We start from the raw sequence: 8,777 nt of genomic DNA, 5'->3' as shown, positions 1-8,777 counted from the left end.
ATTCAGCTGTTAATACTATCCCAAAGTGATTATTATTTTATTTATTTAGCGTATGGCTACACATCTAATTGATAACAAGAACAGAAAGCAGAAAAAGTAAGAACACAAATCATAAATAAGTCTAAGTTAGAAATATAGTTTAAAGCACTTTCAGTCACAATCAGGAAGTCACTCAGTTGTCCCGGAAAAGATCTTACTGGACAATCTTCCGAGATAGTCTGTCTTTCAGCACCACAGTCACACTGTGGGGATGCAACTTTTCCCCACCTAAAAATACTGTCCCTGCACAACCCATGTTTGGTCCGAATCCTATTTAACACATTCCAAAGATTTCTGGATAACTCAAATCCAGGTGGTCGCTTTGTGATACAAGGAAGTTGTCGACTATCCACCGGAGAGACATCAGCCCAGAGCTTTTTCCAAGATTCTGTGAGGTTGAAATTATTGGAATGCAGGGATTTAGCTCTTATAAGAGGAGGGTGTCTTGATTTAAGTCGATTTATGCTGAGGTCATCAATATCCTGATGGATCGGGAGTTGTGGATTAGACAATATTTTCCATATTCCCTGAGCAGAGTGCTGTCCCTTCGGAGTGCAGATGGAGGGATATTGCTCAAAATAGGTAACCAGTGAATAGGAGTTGATTTAAGAGTACCTGTTATGATACGTAGAGTAGTATTTAGTTCGGCATCCAGTTTTTTAATGTGAGTACTGTTCATTCATACCGGTGCACAGTATTCCGCTGCAGAGAAAACCAAACCAAGAGCAGAGATCCGTAAGGTGGACGGAGAAGAACCCCATGTAGTTCTACATAGCCTTTGGAGGATGTACCAAAGTGATGTAGAGATACTACGCGCTTGTATATCGATGACGTAATACACGTAACTGAGGAGTGAACGAAAAAAACCAAGTTGAATTAAATCGGAAAAAAGAAAATGTGCATATTTGAAGAATGCGACTTTGAGAAAATTGAGAAAATGCGACTATTGTATTAATCTTTAAAATATTGGTATTAAATCTGTCTTATAAAATCACGACGAATCCTGTAAATCGAGTTACAGTATCCGATAAGAATAAAATACAATACCAATATAGCCCTATCGTTGAAAAAATTCGCTTATTTTTGCTCATCTCGAGTTTTGCTTAGTAGAAAGGCTAAAAAGTGCGCAAAATACGTACGTAAATACGTTATTACAGACCACTTGTATTGGACGACCAGCTGTCTAAAAGACCACTTTTTGAAGGAACCGTGGGTGGTCGCCATAGACAGGTTTTACTGTAATTATTTGTACATTTCATTTGGCTAGACAAGGAAGATCTCTTCAATAGTTAAAATGCATAGTATAATGTTTTTCTTTACGCTATTAGAAATTTTCTGATTCTGGGTGTCTTATTACATGTGAGTTTTTATAATAATAACCTAAATACAGTACTGTAAATCTTTTTGTTGAATTTTTCCGTCCGATGGCTGGATTATTATTAAATATATCAAAGACAAGTCTGTCCAAGAGGAAATCACCATTTATTTTGCATTCCAGACTACACACACACATCTTGGACAGACTTGTCTTTGATATATTTAACTGTAAATCTTGTCAGATATCCTGTTCTCAGCACCAGAACTAGGGCTGTTGAGAGCTTGTATTGGGCCTGTGATTAGAGTGGCCCTCTTTTGCTATGTTTTTTCTGAAGAAATGAAATACATACAATGTTTCTTTATTAATAAAAAGCAATCTCAAAGATTTTATTTTCCATTGATAAAAAGATTATTAATTTCACAGATGTTAGAAACTACTATGGATTGCTAAATTTTCTCTATGCCCAGGAAAAAACTGCACTTCCTCCTCTCAATGGCCATGATCAGAACTGTAAAAAATTAAGATTATAATGAAAGTCTGTACTCTGAAATAGTACATGAACAGTTCATTACACTTTAATTACTTTAATTCAGAGTATATCTGTAATAGACTGCCCATTTATTTTTTTGTTTATAAAAATTTCATTTATAATCTTATTCTCATAGTCAAATCTACAAAAAATAGTATTTTTTAAAAACATTTAGCCAAACTCTAATGTTTGTGTAATAGATTGTTTATTTAGAATTTCCTCAATGACTTTTAATAATCTTATAAAAAGTTTTTAATATTATGTCAGCTAAATTCTATAATCTTATGACATAAAACCAAATTCAATTATTAATTAATCTTTATTTAATCTTTATTAACTATAATTTCAATGATAATAAAATATCATTGAAATTATAGTTTTCAATGATATTTTATTACAGAAAGAATGTTTCTATATAATAATATTTCTTTTTCTTTGTTATATTTGATTTTATTTGCAAATTGTTTTATCATTGTTAAAATGTTATAAGTAATGTAGAAAAAGTATCTAAAGTATAAATCTATGTTAGTGCTTTCCAACTTTAAAATAAGTCTTCCTTAAAATTTGTTATTATAATATATCAGTTTATGAAGAATACAGTACAAAAATTGTATAATTTATTCATAAACAAATTATATTATGTGCAAATTCACAAGATTTTGCTAATCATATACATCATTTAATGATTATAATCTTTTAAAAATTATTTAATAATTGCAAGTTTTTAAATTTCATACGTTATATATTTACCATTTATAAATTGAAAAACTAATGTGATAAATTATTGATAATTTAATCTAAATAAAATAAAAAATTTTTTAGATTAAACCTTTTTTTAAAATTTATTGAAATGGTTATACCAGGGGTGGCCAATAGTTTTTGCCCCGGGCCGGATTGGAAAGAAAACTTATTCCACGGGCCAAACCAGCGGTTGCCCTAGGAAGATTTTGAGGTAGTGCGAGATCTCATTGTGATGTCACCCCGTAGAGACTGAATTGTAGACAGAGATTACAGATACATTTCTCACATTATCATGATTTGTAATGGAGGGTTAACTCTAAATGCACGGTGAGTTGTTGACTTTTTTTTTTTTTTAAGGCGTCAGAATTTTTCATCGAGCTATTCAGGCTTGAGTAGCTAATATTGAAAGATTGATCGCAGGCCACATAAATTCATTAGACGGGCCAGATCTGGCCCACGGGCCGTATGTTGGCCATGCCTGGGTTATACAGTTAAAATGTTTGATACCAAATTCATACATATACTGACATATCAGTCAGCACATATTAATGAAACATGCATATTGTAATCATGAGAATATAGTAAATGTATAAAAATACATTATAAGTTAACTAAACTGAAAATAAATTAATAATTAAAAACACTTGTGATGTTGCCGATAGGGTGTGATAGTAAAGACAGACGAGGGATCAAGTGTTGCATGTGGATGTGACTAGCACTAAGACAGACTTGATGGTTACAAGAGGCTGCCTATTTGACACAAAAGGAACTTGCAAGAATTCCACAACCTTGGAAGTTCACAGTCAGTGATCGTCTCTTGATCTTCCTCTCCTTTAGAAGATAGTCCCAAATAAAGGAGTGTCTCTAGTTCACAAGTGAAAGTTCCTTTGATGGCTCTGGTTGACTTGCAGTAATGGAAAGATTTGAGGAAAAGAGAAAGAGACGAGATAGGCACAAGATACACACAAGGAATGGTCTGACACTTGAAATTTTCAGAAGCTGTCATGTCCTTGAAATTTGGGGTTTTTATTATTTTCTGTTCCTGGTTGCCCATTCCAGTTAGTCACTTTACCTCATTTTTGCTTTTCTAAGTGGATAATCACTTGCAGCAAGTATATGAGATCTCAACTAAGATTGCAGAAGTCAAAATAGATTTTTAATTTGATCTCAATCTGAAATGGTTGATCACATAAAGATTTTATTTTGGTAATTTATCATTGGGCTGTAATTTGAAAAAAATTGTAGACCTATAAATTTCCATTGTCATCCATCTGTCCATCTTTCGTTAATCTCAAAAACAGTGTTAGATAAATGAAATTCAAGACCAGATATAGAAACCTTGGGCAGGAGGCCCCAGTTAACTATATGTGAACTTCCGATGCAAGCCAGAAGTCATGTTATTTCTAATTCAAAACTTTTTCCCTGAAAGTAATTAGTTAGATGACTGGCACAACTCTATTGTTAAAGAAAAAGTATGATATACAGGGGCATGACACTACTAATTTGAGGTGGAGAGCATATATTTTAATTTAAATAAATTGAAAATATGATTAAAAATTGCAGCCCGGCAATGTGATGATGTCAAAATAAATAATTGCTTGTTGTGAATTAAAACTTAAACATCTTTTTCTAATTTTCTATCAAAACTAATCAAGTTTAAAAGTTAAATTTCATTTATATTGTAAAATAATGTTGTTTGTTATTTGTTTGAAATTAATACATAAAAAATGCAAATACAATATGATAATAAAATTGCTTTTGTTATTTGTGACTATATACTTTTGTAAAAATGTAGCCTAATAAATGGAAATTATACAGTATCATTTGATGGCTTATGTACTGGAAATTTGTGAAGTATAATATGAGTATAATTTCTGATTTCATAGCTGAATGTGACCATTTTATATAGTGGAGTAGAATTATGTGCAGCAGTTTGGTAATATTGTCGTCCTTACAAATTTGGCATAGGTCTTGAACTAGTCACACAGTGCAGAATTTGGTACAGAAATTTGAAGTAGGATGCATTTGCAATGCAAACTTCCAAATTCACATCATCAATTAAAACAGTTGCAGAAATTCACTCCATTGTACAAGAGCAAGGAATCACTAATGAATATACCAGTGCTGATTAACTTTTTATTCAAATTCTTACTTATGAGTGGCTCTATAAATAAGTAAAATAATGATATTCACAAAAGAAAAAGAATATTCTTGGATACTGTTGTTGTGTGTTGTTGATATTTTATTTGAGTATTAACCCAGTTCTCATCAAATGACATTAGTGTAATAAATCATACCATCCACACTTTTTCCAACAGCAGTTTAATATACAAACAATGTGACTGAAAATAAAGCCACATTATTGCTGCTGGATAGTGTGGATGGTTGATTTATCAGAAGATTCTTTAATTAAAAGACATTGAAAATATTGCCATAAAAGTTACTTGATATGCAAAAACTTGAGTAGGAGAAACATTTTTGATGAACCACATTGAAATCAAACCACTGCTCACTGTTTACTCTTGTAAAATATTCATCATTAAAGCATTTAATTACTTCATGCTACAAAATTGTTAAGTAAATCTACAATGCAATGTACAGTAATACTTCGGTTATCGGCGGTTTCGATTTTCGTCGAAAAATTTGCTTCTGATTTCGTTTGCGTGCCCATGTGACCTCGCTGCTAATTTTGCGAAAACAAAGGGCAACCCCCACGCGTTTTCCTGCTCATGTGGCGTTGTTTCTCCTTGTGCTGTTTCTCGTCTCAGTGTGGCGTTGTGAGCATTATCCCGCGTGTCTAGCCAATTTCATTGCTTTCCTTTTATTTCCTTATCGTGGGACAAAAGAAAGTTTCCAGAGCCAGCAGCCTTCGAATGCCATGTTAAATGTTCATTTATTCTTTACATTAGTCTTTTATATTCATTTTATGTTAATTTCTTATTGTGTTTAATACTAAACACAATATTTATTCTCTATAAAATGTGTTTTTGGTATGTATTTTGGAGTGTCCAGAACAAATTAATTGGATTTACACTAATTCATATGGAATCAAATAATTGCTCGGATTTCGCCGATTGTTTTCGGACGGATTATCGACGAAAATCGAGGCATCACTATATATATACTTCAATTAAATTTTATTAAAATAAAATTTATTTTCATGATACAGTGGAACCCCGGTTAACGGACGTAATCCGTTCCACGAGTCCGTTCGTTAACCGAAGCAATTTTCCCATAGAAATTAATGCAAATACAATTAATCCGTTCTAGCCGTCAGTATTTTTGTAATTTTATTTGTAAAATGGAATTTCTTTAATGAAAATATAGGAAAACATACTCATAAACAGTCGATCTACGTTAAATTTTCGGAAAAAAAGAAAGATTTCACGGGTATATAAAACATCACATACGATCGTTAAAGTTCTAAAATAACAGATAGCAGAAACAATAGGCTAAATTATGAGCGAAAGGCTTGTAGGTTTATCAACAATCTCCGATCAGAGTCTACAAACAGGTGTCAAATAAACGCCTCGGAACAAACCTTTCTCGTGACCTGATCTGGTTTCGGTTTTCACCTGGAGACAAAAAATAAAACAATCGGGAAGCGAGGAATGGGACGCAGGACAAATCGTAAGGTGAGATTCAAGGAAAAAATACTATAAAAACCCCGAATATCAAGGTCAAAACGCAGTTTTCCTAAAAATTCTATGGCGATTAATCTGTGTCGTCTTCGTCTGGATTAAGCCTGAAGTCGTTCCCGCTAAAATTTGTGTTGTGTCTCGCGGACCGCTCCAGTCTTGCGGCTCTGTCACCTACCATCGCTTCTGTGACCAAGCGAACCCATCTCGTCCGCTCTGGGGCTACGACTGATCAGCTTGCACTATCGTAGGACCAGCGATAAGACACTCCTCAGTACCGAGAGAAAATACTGTAGATAAGCCATTTCCAACTACCTCAAATATGTAAGCATCTTCCCGTTCTAATAAACGATTTTCACTATAAAATACTTGTCATCTTTGTCTCCTCCGCCATCACCAACGTACGAATGGACCCTAGACCATCACCGACACACGATTAACTGATTTCCCCTAAAAGTCGGCAAGCTTACAAATTTGACACAAAAAGCCGTTAAGTTCGTTATCCAAATTTTGTTCGTTATCCGAGACAAAATTTTTGCAAAATAATAGTTCGTTAATCGATTTGGTCGTTAGCCAGGACGTTCGTTAACCGGGGTTCCACTGTATATGGAGGATTTTATTTTTAATATACTGGGTGGTTCCTCTAAAAGTAAATTTGAAACACGGTGATCAGTTAATGTGGAGAATCCAAGGTCTTGTGGCACCACATTTTTCTGGTGTCAGCACATTTGACTTTTATTTGTGGGAATGCCTGAAAGGAGGCCTTGAAAATTTCTACCTTTCTAGATATTTTAAGTTGGACCAATCGGAGCTGGGATGTATAATGCGAGCGTGGTCATTGGATACCTCAATGTCATTTTCACTCGCCTAAAAACTTAGGGTGGTGGAGAAAAGATCCTTTTTAAAAAGAATATATATGCGCCTCAATCCGTTTCGCCAATAATTTTTTAATGGCTCCGGTATAAACTAGGTTTTTGTTAAACTGTTTGTCCTGCTGAGGATCTATTCCATCTCCTTAAGTTAAATTTTAAAAATGTATATTTTTATTAGAATTCGGCGAAGACTAGGGTATCCATATTTCATGTTAGTTTATATTTTTGTCAATCCCAGAGAATAACTGTGATAAATTTGGTGCATATCGGACAAAGGGGTTTAGGCGTAAATAATAGGGATGAAATCGGGAGGTAAAATGGTCAGGTTTCATGTTAGTCTATATTTTCCTGAGTCCAAGTTAAGCAAGAATAATTTGGAGCCGATCGACCAAAAAACCTAATAATAGAAATAAAAAAGATACAAATATTCTATTATACATATAAAACCGACGAAGGTCCGACTGGTCTAGTCCAACAGACTAAGCAATTTCGACTGAACAATTCCGCACTCGACCAGTTTCAACAGTTCCAGTTTCTGAAGCAGATCTGGATTTTTTACCTCTGTTCTGAACGATGATAATGGCGATACATCCGGTTTCGTTACAGTGCTGTTCTATTTTACCTTTTAAAATTTATTTCTCTTAACTTTTTTTAACTAAAATTTTTACATTAATTTAAATAAGTTTTTCCTAAAAATTATATCTCACGCATAGCCAATCAACGCTGTTAATTTAAAATAATTATTTATTTTATTAACGCATTCTGACTCCTAATCTAATTAGAGTATGTAATGGTAACTGATAATCTTTCATCGTGCATTTCGTAAATACTATGTAAATGAAACTTATACACGATGATTTGTTTTCAGGTCGTGTGAAACATGCTAGGAGAGATTCACTGCGATTTGTGCATATTTCAGTAGATTGATGTACGTGACGCGAAAGTACTGACAAACTTTACCTAGAAATTCAAAAAGTCTGCACCCACCAGGACCAATATCAAATTTCGTTAACAAATTCAGGTGAGCGGGTAATGTACAAGATGATCCACCATATCGCAAGAAACGGTTCAACTTGTAGAAACTGCAATAACACACAGTTTGTCATCAGCCAGAAAACTGAACAGGATGCTCACTGTAAAGAGTTACGTACTGTACATTTCATGAGTTTCTAATGGTCCTCCATTAGAAACTCATGAAACGTACATAACGTGTTCAAATATTGCATAAACTGGAGGATGGAAGAAGGACTATGTCGCCTACAAGTGATATGTTCCGATCTCTTGAAGACTATGGAACAGGAAGATTTGATGGTACTTTCATGTATGTTAATCGATTCAATTGCAAATCATGTCGCTTCTCTTTTCTTGAGTCAGCATGCTTCACACAACTTGCAAACAATTGATTTTATTATCATTTTCACAAAAATGGATCGAGATTATAATCACAGGATTTAGTGTATAGTACAGTACCTATACATTCGCAAATCATTTCATAGCCAGAACTGCTCACAGAGTAACGATGGCCTGAGGTAAAATATATATTGTGGTCCTGCAGCAAATTAATTTATAGTAAAGGAATTAAATGAAAAAATACTGTAAAGGGACCCAAAAAAGTTTTCTTTTGCCTCCTCTGGGCTTCT

This window comes from Centruroides sculpturatus, unplaced genomic scaffold (assembly GCF_000671375.1).
Source record: "Centruroides sculpturatus isolate CEXI.00-Female unplaced genomic scaffold, Cexi_2.0 scaffold289, whole genome shotgun sequence".
Classification (NCBI taxonomy): Eukaryota; Metazoa; Arthropoda; class Arachnida; order Scorpiones; family Buthidae; genus Centruroides; species Centruroides sculpturatus.
The sequence above is the reverse complement of the archived record's forward strand: the minus strand, read 5'-3'. Positions refer to the sequence as shown.